The sequence below is a fragment of the Galleria mellonella genome, unplaced genomic scaffold, assembly GCF_026898425.1.
Source record: "Galleria mellonella isolate WM207_F2 unplaced genomic scaffold, CSIRO_AGI_GalMel_v1 utg515, whole genome shotgun sequence".
NCBI classification, from domain to species: Eukaryota; Metazoa; Arthropoda; class Insecta; order Lepidoptera; family Pyralidae; genus Galleria; species Galleria mellonella.
The window spans coordinates 1,695,679-1,713,961 of record NW_026442107.1 but is presented as its reverse complement, the minus strand read 5'-3'; the positions used below and the strand labels follow the sequence as shown (position 1 = coordinate 1,713,961).

General features: G+C 32.8%; 1 protein-coding gene and 1 long non-coding RNA gene across 2 annotated transcripts in view; one reads left to right on the top strand and one right to left on the bottom strand.

The window, feature by feature from the left end:
• The window catches only part of LOC113522916 (voltage-dependent calcium channel type A subunit alpha-1), a 96,790-nt gene that overhangs the window by 26,218 nt on the left and 52,289 nt on the right, over positions 1–18,283 (top strand).
• LOC128201494 (uncharacterized) lies at positions 5,130–7,399 on the bottom strand. The gene is made up of 3 exons (XR_008253262.1): positions 7,168–7,399; positions 5,570–5,723; positions 5,130–5,214 (listed from the first exon to the last, which is right to left on the bottom strand). It is a non-coding gene; the product is annotated as an uncharacterized LOC128201494 (long non-coding RNA).

Below are 18,283 nucleotides of genomic sequence, written 5' to 3'. Positions count from 1 at the left end.
TCCAGGGCGGCCGAACCTCGCGGCTAACATCTTCATCACTTCTTCTGTGGTCGTAGACCCGACGAATAGGGAGCGTGCCGCGTCCTTTGCGGCCCCCTTCAAGCTTCTGCGCAGTCTTGCTAGGTTCTCTTGTTCTGTGAGTTGACTTGCGCTCTCTTCATAGGCCATCTTCCATGGTAACCACTCGCTCGACGATCCATTGAAGACTGGCAACTCGGTGACTCTTGACGCTGTGGAGGGCAGTATGTTGCGAGCGGCCATCTGCATGGCGATCGCAAACTCATTGCAATCGATGCCCACCTTCAGCACCGGTTCTTCTTTCTTCATCGACTGCATCGCTGCTGCTATCGTAGGCATGGCGGCATGTGGGTCAACGTGGCGTGCGTGGTCCCGGTGAAGTGCGTCGCTGCTCGGCTGTGGCGGCGGCGCTCTCGAATCCTCTTCAACGGGTCTCGATGGGACGAACCCCTGACGCTTGCCGGTGACTTCTTCTATCTCTGGTACATGCGGCTCCATCGTGAGTGCTAGCGTGCTTCGATGAACCCAATCCGACGTTCGTTCTCTTCTGACGGTAGCGTCGTCGTCTTCTACTTCCTCGTCGTCCTCTGATTCGGCTTCCAGGGCGGCGACACGTGCGGCGGCCAATTCCACCTCCTTTCGAAGTAGCTCCTCCCGTGCCTTGGCCAGAGCCTTCTTCTTCTGCGAGGCCGTGGTGCGAACCGTGCGTGCCGTGCCGTGCTTCGGTTCCTTCTTCCTTGCTGTCTCCTCTGTCGTTCCTGTGGCTTCGGTAGTCTCCGTGGCTCCTGTGGTCGTCGTATCGCCGGACGTGTTCGTAGTCGATGTGGTGGCGGCGGTAGACGACGTGGCAGCGACAGAAGGCATTCTGACAGCCGCAGACGACGTGGTGGCAGCAACGGACGGCGTGGCAGCGACGGACAGCGTTCCGGCGGTCGTAGTCGACGTAGTGGCGGCGGACGTTGTGGCTTCGGTGACGGCGATTTTTTGTTGCGACGACTTCATGTTTCTCGTAGTCGGCATTTCAGCGATCCGGCTTCAGAATGGTCTTCCTCCAGCGATCCGGCTTCTCGATGTACCAACGGTGTTCCTCCAGCAATCCGGCTTCTCGAAGGACCACGATGTGCGGTGTGGACTGCCGTTCGGTGAGCGTGGACTGTAGGGGCGTTGGTTCAGGCTGGAGTGAAACACAGCGATTACTATTCTGAAGCCTCCGGTACCGTCTGAAGAGAGTGTTTTTTCTTCTTGTCCTATTTCTTCTCGAGTGTAGTGCGTCGCTGCCCGGAAGCGAATGCCGCTCGACGGGAGGCGGCCTATCTTTATACCCGCCCGCTCGCACGATAACGTTTCCAACTCGCGATAGCGATCTGTGCGAGCGGGACGGGGCGAAAATGAACGAGACGCGTGTCTCTTCAGATCGGTACTCTATAGCGTCTATTTATTTATTTTATTTCAATTTACAATTTCTTAATTCTATTTATTGTTACAATTTCTATTCGTAGGTAATAACGACAACACGCAAAGGAATACTTTATTTAACTTACACTATCTTAAATCTATGTAAATCTATATAAAATAACAGAATACAGAAACGATTAACTAGGGACTTAACAACTATAAATTACGATATATACAAATAATGTCGCGAACAGAATTATTTTGTTTAATTCCGCTATCATGAGTATGTGTGTAACTGCCAAAACTTGAAGATTGACTACTATTATTATTCCGTAAAATAACATTTAGTCAGGTAAAATATTTAAAACATTATCTCCCATTATTCACTTTCATTCCCAGGAAGTTACAAAAGGTAACATAGGGAATAAACACAATACACCATTAAAGAATTGAAGAAGAAAAAAAATCTATACTAACTTGCAAAGCTAGTATATTAAAAATAAGCTATATCCTAGTGTAGAGATCGTGTCCAGTAGTCACAGCATATGTTTAAACAAACGTATACAGAGTTATACATATTAAATCAATGCAGTACATGATTTAATACATTTATAATGTTGGCAACATTAATGGATGAATAAATTAATATAAACAAAGTTTCAAGTACGCAGCTATCATCATATCTAGTGACGTCACAATCGCATGACGTCACTGCAATTACCACTTCACCGACCTTGCAAAATACTTCACTGCATTGTGTTTATAGAGTGATCACACTATTTTTGTAACTCCCGTCGTATTTAATAAATAATTCATAATAGTGTTAATAAAAATTCGTTAAATAAAGATGAATGTAAGTTTGTTTGTTACTTTTTAACGCTCAATTAATCTGCATAAAATTTTAAAAGAATGTATGCAGAATTTGAAATAGTGTAGGACATAAATTAATTTTTATCATGGTCACGCGGACGATGTTGCGAGTAAAAACAATTATACAATACAACAATAATGTGACGTATCTTGCTTTTTGCTACGACGTATTTTGCTGAATGCTACGACATATCTTACAGCATGCTACGGTGCAATTCGTAGCAGATTACAGCGTAATCCGTAGTCTATCTACACCGTAGCTTGACATGACGTTATTCTAAACTACTCGTAATACACGAATAAACGAAAAATATACTTAACTGAATTTAAAAATTTTTTCGCCTATAGAAAGCTGTATTATCAACAAGTAATATATATTATATTTCGTTTTAAAAAAGTATGAGATCCAACCTTGTAATATTACAATTTTTAACCGACTTCTATTTCTCTATATTTTCTTCTTTATTAAGCCGTAGGTATATTTTATTCCCGTATTGGTTCCATATTTATTTTACGAAGCAAACTGTTTGGTGTGAAATTAAAATAGATCTAGGCACTTGTAGATACACAATTCCGTACCACGATCTGAAATAAGGTGCGTCCAATTTAATATATCTACGAAACATATTAGTGTTCATCTGTGTGTTTTGTTTTGCAGTCTAGAAACTTTTGATGCCAGAGGGTGATACCAACGCACGAATAATATTTTCTCAAACATGCTTGGAAATGTGAGCATTATTTTGACAATCTTCTTAGAGATAAATCAAAATTGCCATACTGGCCAGATACATGCGGGTAGCGGCCGGCAAAAGTTGTATGAAAATCCATATCTGTCATATTTTGTGACCAGATAAATTACTATATAAACTCATATCTGTCCTGTAATTTAAAAATGGAATGACCTTTTACTTCGAAACTTGGCTACCAAGGAGGTAACTAATAAAAGGTTTTATTTAAATTTCGAACTGGCTTACAAATAGAAAGCTGTTTATTGAAAAAAAAAACAAAGGAACATCATGGCGCGTAAAAAATTATTATTGTTCGTTATTCGTCATTGAACTTAAAAGTAAAATTGTGTTTTTGATTTTCTCGCATTGTTTGAGAAAAGTACTATACAAGCCTTGGCCATAACTAGGCATTGATGGACTCACGTGTGCCTCGGCTACGCCTCGACCCACATTTGCACGTTCGTCCATCAATGCCTCAGTTGCTGGTCGCTGCAATAATGTACTATAGTCGTATTGACTTTCATCACGATCGGTGTCTCTTTTTTTATGGACCAAAATATGGTTGTACTCTATTTGTTCATTTTATGTTATATGATTTAGATAAAAACAAATCATACTTGGCATTTGTTTAAGTTATACCAAGTACAAATCCTCATAATTCTCTTATTAATATTATAAATACGAATATTTATAAAGATTGATGGATGGATGGACAGATGTTGTATATATATTGGATATTTTTTATTCTTTCATGCAAAAACTTAATGGATTTGAATGAAATTTGGTACACGTATAGGTTATATTTTATCTTCGTATATATAATATTTTATGTATAAATTTAGACGGCCAAATCCGCGGAATATAGCTAGTAAGTAATAGTAAAATGAGTACGTTCAACGATGTATATCTGATATCCTTGTACAATTTAATTATGACCTTAATATTTAGAATCGATAGCACAGCTGCAGCTCTTTAGTCGTGACAATATGCTGCTCCCATGTTAATATTGATGAGAATTTATATTGACACAGTGTATCTAAATGCATGCACATGGTATACGGTCTAATATCTGTAATTTTAAAAATAAGACACCAAGTGGAATCAGTTACGACAACAAAAAATAAAAAATTATTATAATATATAATCAAATAGCGATTATTATATATATATATATATATATATATATATATATATATATATATATATATATATATATATATATATATAGGTGCTTATAAATTCGGTATTTTGTCAACCAACTTTAAAAAACGGTTATTTTTTATCTTTATTGCCCCAGAACTCCATCATTTATAAACCGATTTGGAAAATTCTTTTTTATCTGAGAGGATATACTTTCAGATTGATTCTACAGACACTTTTAAAATTACCAATTCAAAATCAAAATAAAGGGTTTGCGACGAGTAAAGTTGGTTTTATGGTATGGTATGGTCTTACAAATTTTTAAATTATGCTTGTTCCATTAGTAAACAGCGCTAGATTTTTTTATCAATATAACGATATATGAAAATATTTTTAGTATTTCCAAATATTAAAATGCCTATAATAAATTAATAATTTTACTTTTCCGGTTGTCGGAAAATTAAATTTTTTCAACCTACTTGTAATTTGATATAATAGTATGTAAAATAAACAAATGGCTAGATAAAAAAATACCTATAAGTATTAATTCTTATATTTTTCTAATATCTTATTACGTACTAAATATTTAATAAAATGAATAACTACCATTGGATGTCTTTAGAATTCTTAACCTAGTTCGGATATGATTATAAAAATAATCTTGTAATATACCTATTTTTATATACCATGTAATTAATCACATTTCTTACATAAGTTGATATCGAAATCCTAAGCTGTAGATAAAATTAAGAATCTATCTATGCTACAAAATACATTACATTTTTTTTTTAATCAAACATTCAAAAAGGGTAAAATATTTCAAACCGTCCATACTAAATTAATTCTCCATTTAATTTTGGCATTTTTCGACCCTTGTGTCATTGGTAGAAATATTCAGTATTACTGGTAAAACATTTTATTCAAAATATCTTAGTACTTTATTTTTATTATTACCGACGTATAGACGCGGATTGTTCCACATCGTGATCACAGCAGGACTAAAGTCCGCGGCGTTTTATTTTGACAGCCCGCGCAGTTTCTTCGACCACCCTCGCATCAAGTCCTGAAAATAAAATTAAATAACATATTTATTCGTATCTCCACAATAACACGGATCTTGGTTTATTTGTTTGTTGGTAGCACTTTATTGTACAAGTAAAATCTTCATCACGGTACATGGACTATTTCATTTCTAGTCGTAAACTAAAAATAATAACTACAGAAAATTATAAAAATCAACTACGTCACTAGAACCGATGTTGTTCTCTTAACCTACTTCTAAAATTCAATGCAAGATATAATTTTATTTTCGGAACTTAAAGCGATGTGATCTTAAGTAAATAGTTCCTACATATCTGATTTTATATTTACTTGAAATCGCATCGCTTTAAATTCCGAAAATAAATTTTATTACGTACCTATGTGTACAAAAGACGAAAGCTTAAATCTTTAAAGTATAGCAATTAAAAAATGGTTCGACTTTATTCTCTCCCTTGTTGATACAACGGCTCCATATTTAGCGCTGCTGTTTACATAACACATTTTGTCGATTCTGTATGGTTCTGTTCTAAGCTGTCGATAGTATGCAATAAAAAGTTGGTACATATTGCTTTGAAAAAATAATGACTTCAATCGTGAACTCACACGTACATGTGTGTGTGTGTGTGTGTGTGTGTGTGTGTGTGTGTGTGTGTGTGTGTGTGTGTGTGTGTGTGTGTGTGTGTGTGTGTAGTGTATATATGCTACTATATAAGACTAAATGTTACATTTATACATTACATTAAAAAAATATTTGAATTTAGAATGCCGAATTGTGTAGAAGAAGGAGATTATTAATTTCACGATATATTTTTCGTATCTGTATGTCCGCGATATCTTTATATTTTTGTGCGTATATTAAGCAATTTATTCTTTAATGATTCTTTTTTATCGACTATATACATTTTTGTGTTGATATCATACTAAATAAAACAATTTAAGTTGGTATACTCTGTTCAATAATGTCATGAAATGTTTAAAAATAAATCATTTTCGAATTAGCATTTGAAATAACTGTATCTTGTCGATACTGCCAGCTAAATATCAGGAAACTTCCGTCTAATCGAATTCTAATTAAACAAAATAGGTTTTTACTTCTACTTTATTTAAGAGTCGGCACTGCCCTTATACTGACGAAACTGGAAAATAAATCAATGCGACCACGTAGATGTATCCACATAATAAAGGACTCTGTACAAAATATCGACGTTAACAGGTATTATAAAAGACCTACTAGCTATTTTTATTCATTGAACAAGTTTAAAATCTATGCAGATTTAAATCAAATATTTTTCTTCGAATCGACGCGAGCCTGCCTAGTTCTAGTTGAATTCGTACTGTTCAATATAGGTGGCTGCTGTCATTGGTAGATTCTATATCTAAATATGTCACGAGCTCAGTGGACAATGGTACAACATACAACAATAACTTCATATGTTAACATAGGTATTCTTGTCGAGATACCTGTTAGTTTGAGTTGGTTAGAAGTCATATAAAAGTATAGGTATACCTAGTCTATTTTGCTTTCAAACTATGACCCGATAATTTTTTTAAATGAATTTACATTGCAATAAATTATAAATTAATTTAAAAACCATCTTAAGTGGTGCATTTCTAAAAAGAAAAAAAAATTAAACAGTATTTATTGATAAGGTAATTAATGAAATACCAAAAAAATGATCCAAAAATTTCTAATTTATATTAATTGTTGACTAATATCAGATACCTGAATCCTTCAGATAGTTTGTCTAAATTTTATAATATCCTTAAAACGTAGAGCGCCTTAAATTATTTTGTCATATTCATTCAAATTGAAAAATTATAGCACAAGAAATAGATAAATAACTTCAATAACTAAAATGGGTTTATTAAACGTTCGACGTTTTTATGAATAAGGAGGTTACTCTCTCTTGATTAAATAACGAAACGAATTCAAGTTTGTATATGTACATATACACGCTTAGCCACTTCAAATTACCTCCTACATAATTCCGAAGGCCATTCCATACATTGTTACCAACTGAACTACCGATAATGGACCGTTCTTTTACACGGAAAATGTAGTGACAATTTCTTGAACAGAGTCAAAGATGACGGGCGCGTGACGTCACACGAGCAGCACTCTGCGGCTGCGGCTATCGATCGGATAAGCTCGTCACATCTCACTCTCACTCAGGATATTATCAGTCGCTGTCCTTGTCGCACGCACAGCCCCGCTGCTTGACTGAAACCTGCGTTCTGAAATACGCTACTAATATTTATTTTAACGCAACCGCCCGAGCCTGTGCACGTGGCTCGTAACAACGGTTGCGAATGAAAACGAGACCTGTCAGTACGAATATCAAGATCAGAAAATGAACTTCTGTCTAATATGCAAGCCCGTGTCACTTCGGATAATAAACAATTTGTATGAAATCTATGCAACTAAAAATTTTACCCTGTAAAATAGTTAGGTCTTTCATGATTCTTATCGGTAATTATATGAATTTTGGACAGAGCCATATTATGAGTAGTGGTCATTAATTAATTTTATTGATATTTCCAGATAGTTGCATACATTCATCTTTCAGTTTCGTCAATGCAAGAGCAGTGCTAAATTTAATAAGTACAGTGATCACTAATGGTACGAATTAATCTCAAAAAGTACAGACTCAAAAGCGGTTAATTAAAATAGGGCAAATTAAATCAAATTGTACCCTGATTTTTAACCAAATGTGCGATATTTTTTATCAAACATGCCGAAATATTCTTACAAATATTGTAAAAATATAATTTCTTATTTCAATTACATACAGAGCTTCATATTAACAGCGAATATTTGATAACATAACAAACATATCCCGTATGTTATCCGGATACATTTTTTTCCTATTATTTTAGTATGCATAAAAGTACCAAATAAAAAAACTTGTTACGTAAAAAAATCAACTTCTGATTTTGTGACTTTTTTAATTATAAGCAACCTATTAATAGTTTCCAAAGTATAATTTAATGTACCAGTATTACTTGTTAGTCGGAGTAAATTAACAAGAGTGAGCGATGTTTAGTGCGATTATCTTTTGATTGGCCGGCCGTGAATATTGGAAAGCCAACCGGTGTGTATATCAGATTGGTCATCAAAAGACATAATTTAAGTAATGTATCCAGAACAAGTTTCAATAGAATTAGAACTATTAATTAAATTGATACGGTATCTATTCAAATACGCTGCGTTAGATTGAAATAACATACTATGTATATTGTAAATGCAAAGTTTGTGACGAGGGACGGAAGGATATTTGTTACTTTTTCACGTATCGGTATATGAGGGACTTATATTAGAACATAGGATATTTTATGTACTGATTCACGTGGGAGAAGCCGCGGGTTACAACTAGTCCTTTTAATAATAAAAATGTAAAAATTTGTAACAATGGATAGATAAATGAATGTTTGTAACTCTGAAGCAAAAACTACACTAAATTAATTTGAATTAAATATGGAATTCAATTATTTTACATCGTAACTTAATAAATAGGATACTTTATGTACTGATTTACGCAGGCGGAATCACAGGATATACCTAGTAATAAATAAATACAACGCCATCTAGTTACAGACTAAGCAAAACTTCATAAAATTATAGATATATTTAATAATATAAAATTATTAAATATATCTATAATTTTATGAATAGTATAGATAACAAAGTAAGTTAATGCGAGTGACAGCGGTAGGCTTGCTTCCTACCTTCATTTTTAATACGCTGGACATAATACTAACATGTCGAGTTTTACGTTCACCATACAAGTAATAGGTAATAAATATTTTCATTACCCCAACAGGGATCATAGTTAAGGTGCGTATTTTATAAATAACATAATACTTATTTATTTCATCAACTGAGCGAGCTTTACAGTCTTCCAATACGCTTACCCAGAAAAACATTAGTACAATAACACATATCTATAATTGAATGGAATAATATTAGTTAGATTTAAATCACATAACAATAATAGAAATAACATCTATATCTTTACCAGAGGGAGATTTTGTACAAAAGTCGATTGCTTGGGTAACTCTGTCCCATTCGTGTTTCAACCGTGAAGCAGTTGTGTTTGCATAGCTGTGTTTCGGTTTGAAGGGTGGGATATGGCGTGAATTTACAGGGTACAGAGGAATAACATCTGAGTCCTCAGAAATGGCAACGCATGGGGGGTATCATGGGCGAAACAGTATACTCTGTTATATCCATGGTACTGCTCATGTTTATAGGTGACGGTTACCACTTTCCATCAGGTGGGCCGTCAGCTTGTTTGCCATTCTAAGTTGTATAAAAAAAAATCTTAATTCGCTGAACACAAACACTCTGTGGTCATCGGACGAAACTCCAGCAAGTATATGAAAAACACCTGTCCTTTCATTAATTAATTTTACATTCCCATAAAAAGTCACATCGAAAAGCATATCAAATTAAAATAAAAAAAAAAAACAAGTAATTATTGAGTACACACAATAACAGCTGTTAACTGACCACTGCTAGACATAGGCCTGTAAGGGGGATTTTGCCAGTAATTGCCACGCTTGGCAAACGGGTTGGCAAGCGCAGTTAGGCTTTGGTGAAGTTTTAAGAGGGACCCTGCTGTCCATCTTCGACTATTATGTTCCTTTAGTTACCATTTTACGACACCCACAGGATAGGAAGAGTTAGCCTATTCTATGCCGGGACCACACGGCAGATGAGCGCATTTGATTATTTAGCATAAATATCAAACGTTCAGTCGTTATATTTTTAGAGAATTTGTAAGAATTCAGCTCACTGGGCTATAAACGTCACTCCATTGGATGATTAGAAATAAAACCATAATTTGGTTGTATGCCCTATATTTTCAACCGTCTTTTGAAGGAAAGAAGTACAACATTCTCAAATTAGTTGTACTTTTTTTATATCTGTTATCTCATAACTCCATCAGTTGTAAACCGATTTGTAAAATATTTTTTTTATCCGAAAGGTTGTACTTACAGATATGTACCGTAAAAATTTGATCGATATCAGTTCGATAGTTTAGTTTTTAAATCAAAATAACTGGTTTTGCTACAACTGAAATCGGTTTTTTTTTGCGATACACAGTCTTATATTTTAGTGCCGTTTTTCATCTCCGATTGTACTGTATTTTCTATCTTTTTGATAGTTAAATAAAATAAGTATTTTTTATCGTGACAAATATATTTCATACTAGCATTATGCCTGCTGTTTCATACGTACGGAAAAACCAAATAAAACCAATTGAAAAGAACAATTAGAGATGTCGTATTAAAATAAAACATAATACACTAGTTTTAAGTTGTGTTTTTTTTTGTTACTGTTTTGTTTTAGGAGGTCTAAGTAGACCTTTCAAAAACCGTATTAAAATTGATAGTTCTTGCGCAATGCTGGAACCAATTTACAGACAGAATATTTTATTATTATTATTAATTACTACTACTACTAATATTAATAACTACTACTTTTAAAATTCCTTACATATTTTTTTTAATATTTTATATCTACAGACATCGTCCAGTTACGATTTTCATCGCTCGCTTTAAAAAGGGTAACATTCTATATTCGGCGCTACTTATTTATGTATATTATTACGTTACGCGATATCTTCACCGGTTCTTAATAGAATTTGATAATTCTTTTTGATATCGATACGGTGTTCATCCTATTTTGTTACGATTTCTATAACAGATTTTTTGCGAAGCAAAATTTCGTGTTATATTAAATCGTGTGATACAAATGTGCAATCATTTCTTCCATTTGTAAACGAATCTTGTACTATTTTTGTACATAAATGATATTCTTTATATATTTATTAGTATAATTTTATAATTTTATTTAATAATACTGTAAGTCTCAAAGTTTGTTTTTTGATATATATATATATATATATATATATATATATATATATATATATATATATATATATATATATATATTTACATTATTACAAGTATCACATTTCTATATTTTTGAAATAGAATTTCATCGTGCCTCCGATCAAACTGTTTATAACTACTCCTCTCCATCCAATGGTTGCCTGGAAGAGATCGCTTTTAGCGATAAGATCGCCTATTGTGTTCTCATTGTGATTATTTCTCGTAATTGTTTATATTTATAATAAGTTTACTATTGTAATCTTTTGAAGGAAACAATAAAGAGTATTTATCTATCTATCTCTTGGCACCTTAACGGTTTATCCGTATATTATATATTTGACCGTATATTATACTTATATATTTGATATTGAAATTTGGTGTTACGTGTTATATAGGGAATGAAGAGGGATATAAAAGCTATTTCTTATCATGGACAATTTACACATTTCCGTTGCGCGGCCAAAGTCGTGAGTAATTACCAGTTATTGTGTATATATGTATCTTTACACTAAGTTCCTTGTGAAGTAGACAGAGAACCAAGTGCCTAAAATCTCTATCCCTACATACATTCCTTGCTTCCTGCTGTATTTTCATATCTCGTTTCATATACGAGTACGCACGCCGGTTCTCAAGACTCTTGACTCCTCCTTCAGAAAGAATATGATCTATTTATTCATAATAAGTTAGTTTATATCTCTTACAATACTTACATTCGGGAGTTAGTAATGCGGACTACCAGTCCCATTCAGTTGGACCTTCGAGTAAAAACAATCGTGCTGGAGTCCAGATGTATTCATCACGATGGGCTATCATCCCTCACTGGTGTCTCGCCAGCGTATACCGTTAGCGCAAGCGGGATTGCCATTTCATCGTTCATGAGAAAAAGATACCTACATCTATCCACATTTGCACTTTATATCTGTTTTTTCAACCTTTTTTTGTACAAATGTTACATATTATAAAATAATGTGATGTAACTCTTTTTAATTTCATAAACACTCAATGACTTTACGAATCTATTCGATCCTTGTATAACTCGAAGAACAATGACTGAATATTTTATTACAGATGAGCACGCATCAAGAACTATTACTGACTGATAGAAAGATCTCGGTTCCATTCGTACCCTAATAATAGTGGGTTTGTGACTTACAAAGCCATTGTCTCCTTTGCTTCTAAATGAAACGAGCTACGGGTGTAATATAACGAGGATATAGTGTGTCACAGAACCGGAAACAGAATAAACGGGATCCGTGATAAATAACACGTTAAAATATATATGTCATCCCTACTAATATCATGAATGTGAAAGTATTTGTAACTTCTTGTCGCATTAACGTATTATGATTTGGTTTACGTCTAGTATTCTGGTTGGAAAAACATAGGCTTTATCCCGATCAAGTAGACAAAATCGTAGGTAAAAATTAGTAATAATATAAACGAGTTATAATTCTCGACTATTCTCGTATGGAATAGAGTAAAAAGTAAGAGAATGATGTATCATTTTAAAAGGCTTAAAATGAAATTTAAAAATGATCGGTATTTTTCGAGATCATCTTACACGATTACAACGCTAATTCAGAATTGTTTTTGACAATAGTTTATCATTAAACAATAATAATAATAATAATGAGTTCTATCTAATAAATAGTAAATCCTATTTAAAAAGATAAAATTTATTTTCATGAGGATCCCATTCTCTTAGTAATTGTGCGACAATTGAATATATATATATATATATATATATATATATATATATATATATATATATATATATATATATATATATATATATATATATATATATATATATATATATATATCTTGCCTTTTATCGATGTATTTGTTAATTTTTTTAGTGAAATACTTATTTAATAAGTCCCTTATACTTCATTAATATTACGTTGTCTCTATCATTAGGATTAAATTGTATTTTTAAAACGATCAATCCATTTTGAAAAAAAGGATTTTGAAAGAAAGATACGTAGTCGAAGTTATAATTTTGCAATCCAGTGATATGCTCCAGTTTTCACCCCATTTTTATGGGAAGAAGTAATAAAAGGCGCACGAAAGATAACTTATAAATATATATTTATACAGTTTGCTGGAAAATAGGCCAAAAATATATGTACACAAAGGAACTGCTCCCTCGGACTTTATACTTACATTTGTGCAATAATGATCATTGTGGGTACTTGTTGTGTAGGTAATGTAAGTTTGATTATAGTCATGTACCCAATACTATAGTGAACAAACACTAGATAGCACCTTGAAAGGACGAAACGATGCAAGTTTAGAAGAATCTTTTTTTTTCATAACTTCAGTTAGTGCCTTTTGTACGTTTCCATTAAATAAAATTGATATAATTATGTGTATATTCTGTGATAGCGTAGATCTTTTATAACAAAAGAGGATTATATCTGCTTTTATTACTAGCCAGGTGACTTGAAGTGAACATCTAGAGGCACAACCTAAGACACTCAGACAGGAGCCAATTCAGTAAAGTTCATTTACTAATTTACCCGACCGCAAATCGAATGCAGGACCTCATTTACGAAAAGTATCGTACATACCACGTATCGTGCATGAAAGTCTCAAATATTGTATATAGGTTTCGTTTATTGGTTTCTGTTACACGTTTGCTTTTTTTTTTAAATTCAGTTATATTCAGAACTCAATGGCAATAATGTTAAACAATAGACGAGATTTGATTCACTGATAACTATTTCAGTCAAGCCGGAGTACCGAAACTGTTTGTTGACGATTTCAACTACGCGATAACATTCGTTGTTCAATACCTACAAGTTAGTATAGAGTTTACCGTGCTCTATATTATTAAGCAAGTTATAATAGGGATGCTGTATGAGCGGAGAACATGGAAACGATGATCAAATTTTAGTAATAGAATAATCAATTTTCAATATTTTTCAACACATAATTTATATTTCTGTTTTTCCAAAGGTTGATTGAAACAGAACGCTAAATAGTAAAATCATTTGTACCGATTTTTTTTTGTAATATTGTCAATAAGGAACAAATAAATAGGTAATTAATATGAAAGGGTCCACCGTAGGTCGTAAGTTGAATCAGCCCTCGAATCCGGCTCGAAGGACTAAAATCTTTTGGATAATCCAAGAAGAAAGTTAATTCTTCCCATACACCCGATTTTTTCATACGAAGACGTTTTCCAATCTTTTTTAATATGATTTTTAATGAATATAAAGAAATTACATCTATGTTTCGGATCAAAAACAGATATCATAATTTACGTTTCAACACAGATACATCTCACCCTAAAATTTCTTGTCTTACTAATACATATAATAAAATTGTATATAGAAGATGTTTAAGAAAAATTGATGAAGTATAAAAGCAATAGAATATAAAAAATATTTATTTTTAATTTTTGTCTGTCTGTATATTTATTCAGGCATTACGACAAAAGTACTGCATTAAATTGATTGCGATTAATTAAATGCCGCGTGAACAACTTATAACGATTTAAATCCGCATTAAGAGAGACATTGTCTTGTTACAATTTTATTATATTACCTACACTTTTCGGTACCGTTCCTTAGTTTCTGATTGTTTTTTTTTTTTGTACTTGTTTACATTAACGTACATACTTTACAGAATTTACAAGATTCAAATATATGGTAAAAAATACGCTTAATTAAGCGATAGAATCGCTGTCAACGCAACCGCTCCCTGCAGTATCGATAGCAGCTCTGTGGCGGTCATTTTTGTCGGGAAATTGGGCTATATCCGATCTGGGCGATAGCTCGTCGCGATTCTTGTATTTGTGTTGAACAGATAACGCTGTGTAGGTGTGCCTGATGACGTCGAAACGATGAGTTTGAGTTTACTAACAACACACATCTCTCAAAATGAAAACGTTTTTATCGTATGCGGATCACAATCCATATTCATGTACATTTGTTAGGCACTTCAATTGTATACGAGTAATATACTCCTACAAATATAATATGAAGCAAAATTATGATTGTATGTCTGTACTGTGTATGTAAAATCAAGACCTGTCTAAATCGCTATAGATAGATATTTTTTTAATTTACATATATCTTAGTTTTAAAAATAGCGTGATTTAATTTCTATTCTCAATAATTCTATATAGTAAGACAAGATCATGTACATATAGATGGAATATCTCTAGGAAAGCTTTCAAATAACTTTAATTATTATTAATTATAAAAACAACAACAAACGTAATTTACGTAATTTTTTTTTTTCTAAAATGGTAGGTTTTCCAAAGAGTATAAAATTGTACGAATCTTATGTATTATAGTTAATGATTTTCATCTCTTATACTATTATTTATTTGTATTTACCTATTATATTTTCAATACTATATTTTCAGACTTTCGTGGAGTACGAAAAAATTTCAGTCAATTTGGGTTGACCGTCTTTAAAAAATTTGATGCTCCTTCAACGGTATGAAAAACTTATACTGTGTTATAATTACTTAAATACTACTTATAATAATCTCAATTGGATGGTGCTCGTATATTTAGTTGTAAAACGTTTGACATTAACCAGTAAGACAATACTTTATGAGCATGCTTTGCTACTATAATACGATTCATTCAAAAAGGTTTGCCAAATTAAAACTATATTTTTGTCGTTCTCTACCTGACTTAACCACATTATTAGTAAAAAATAAGTAATTAATTAATGAAACGTCTGTATTTCACTTTAAAGTCTCAGAATTCGATCGAATAATACAAATATGTAGGTAATCAAATCCAACTTGATTAGATATTAATTAAATTGGACTAAACCGTAAATGTCTTTTTCTTTTATGTAACCAAAAAACTTCATCATTATCATTTCAGCCGTTAACTGTCCACTGTTGAACATAGGCCTTCCCCGTAAGCAAACTTTTGGCAGTAGTCACGCTTGGCAGGCGGGTTGGCAGTTAGGCTTTTCGAGATGTTTTAAGAGGGACGCTGCTGCCCATTCCTCTACCATAAAGTTCGCTTAGTCGCCTTTTAGGATACCCACAGAAAAGTAAGAGATAGCCTATTCTATGCTGGGACCACACGGTTCACCAAAAAACTTACTTGTATTAATTAACTAAAGTGTAAATACTCTTTATTGTTCTTTAAATTTACTTTATTAAACATTAAGATAGTTTTTATGCTAGTTTTTATTTTAGTCGCTTCTGATACTTGGCAGACAGCGTGATTTTTCATTTAATTTCAAACAATAATACTAAACACAATAAAGGTGCTTTTAGCAGCACCTTTACTTTGCCGCGAGACAATTCAATACAATATTAAATCAAGTAAAATGCTATAAATAAGTTATGTAAGAACATGTTTTTGCTTTTAAGAATGTTTTAAAAGGCACACGACTTTAATTGGTCACATGCGTGGACTACATAAACACTTCCTATTTGTTAATTCAAATTGGAATAAATAGTAATTAATTTTTAAGCGACCTCAAAACAGGAGTTTCTCAAGTTTGTACTTATATGTTATCGTATATAACGCGGTATCTTTTTCTATTCAGAACCATTATGTACATACATTTGTATCACTTTATAGAGAAATATGTATGCATTTTTTATGAAGATGAACTATATTAAGGGTCCCGAATCGGTCCCGAAAATAGTCGAACTTTATCGATCTAATTGCATGTAAGTAAAACCATAGTTATTAACTTAAAATATATAAATTCGTTTTATTAGTGCTCTAAACAAATATATGAACCAAATTGTTTTTGAAGTTTTTATATTTTGATGTTTATATCTCAATCACGTTTAAACGGTTGAGCGGGATTAAATGAAATTTAGTCTACACGTCAATCATATTCTTACTGATTATTTGATTAAAATTGTTTTGTTTAATAACCCTTAATTACTATATATGTAACACTCGAATATTGACTACTATTATTATTACCAGAATTCTACAACGTTCCATATTAGTCATCAATCTCCGATTGCCATTTTGTTTACGCACGTTTTACGACACGTGTTTCACCTTTAAACGAAGCATCTTTAGGCAAATTATTAGATCGCTGCTCGGTTAGATCCTAGTGTTACCCGTTCGTTTATTCGCAGTTTGGGTGCCAAATGGTTAACACTTATCATATTTTTTATTAATACATACAATAATCACTTCTTTAAAGTCCACCATGATTAAAAACGGAACGATGTCAAAATATCGAAAGCTCAATAAAATATATTCACGGTATCTTACGAGTATGTGTCAAGAATAATGTATCTAGTTCCAAATACATGTTTTTTATGCAACTAAGAATGGCAAACAATCTGACGTCCCAACTGATGGAAAGTGGTAACCGTCGCCTATAGACTTGAACAGTACCATGAACATAATTGAGTATACTGTTGAGCCCATGATACCCCCCATGCGTTGCCATTGCTGAGGACTCCGACTCCGGTGTTATTCCTCTGTACCTTGTAAATTTACTACCACATCTCACCCTTCAAACCGAAAGACAGCCATGCAAACACAACAGCTTCACGATAGAAACACGAACAGAAACAATATGCTATTTAAACTGTCATTAAAGAATCTCGAAATATAGATATAAATAAATTAAAAACTTAAATTAATACACAGTGTCATCTAGTTCCAAGCTAAACAGAGCTTTTACTATGAGATTCAAACAACTGATATTCTTAAATCCTTTTTTGTAATTACATACTTTTTTTATACAACTATGTTGGCAAACAACCTTAGACACGATTACTTCTAAAAACTCCACCACATTATACTCAGGATTTCGGGAATTCCTTTACAGTTATATCCATTTGACTATGGAATAGTCTGCCATCCGAAATAAGGGAATCGACAAGTATAGGCATGTTTAAGCGTCGTCTAAGGGAGCATTACTTATCACTATGCTGACGTATTTTGTATATGTGTATGTATATTTATATATGTTTATATGTGTATGTATATATATGTATGTGTAAGTATATGTGTATGTTTACAGAGTTTATGTATTTTATGTAATTTATAATGTGTAGTTTGTATTATTCTTTGTGTATACATATCTTATGTGTTTATACAATGTATATAGATCGTATGACTGCCTATTTTTATTTTTAAAATAACATACAATTTACATGAAAAGGTTTTGCTGGAAGAAATTTCTTATTAGAGATAAGCTCACCTTTGTACATTATGTTTCAAATGAATTGT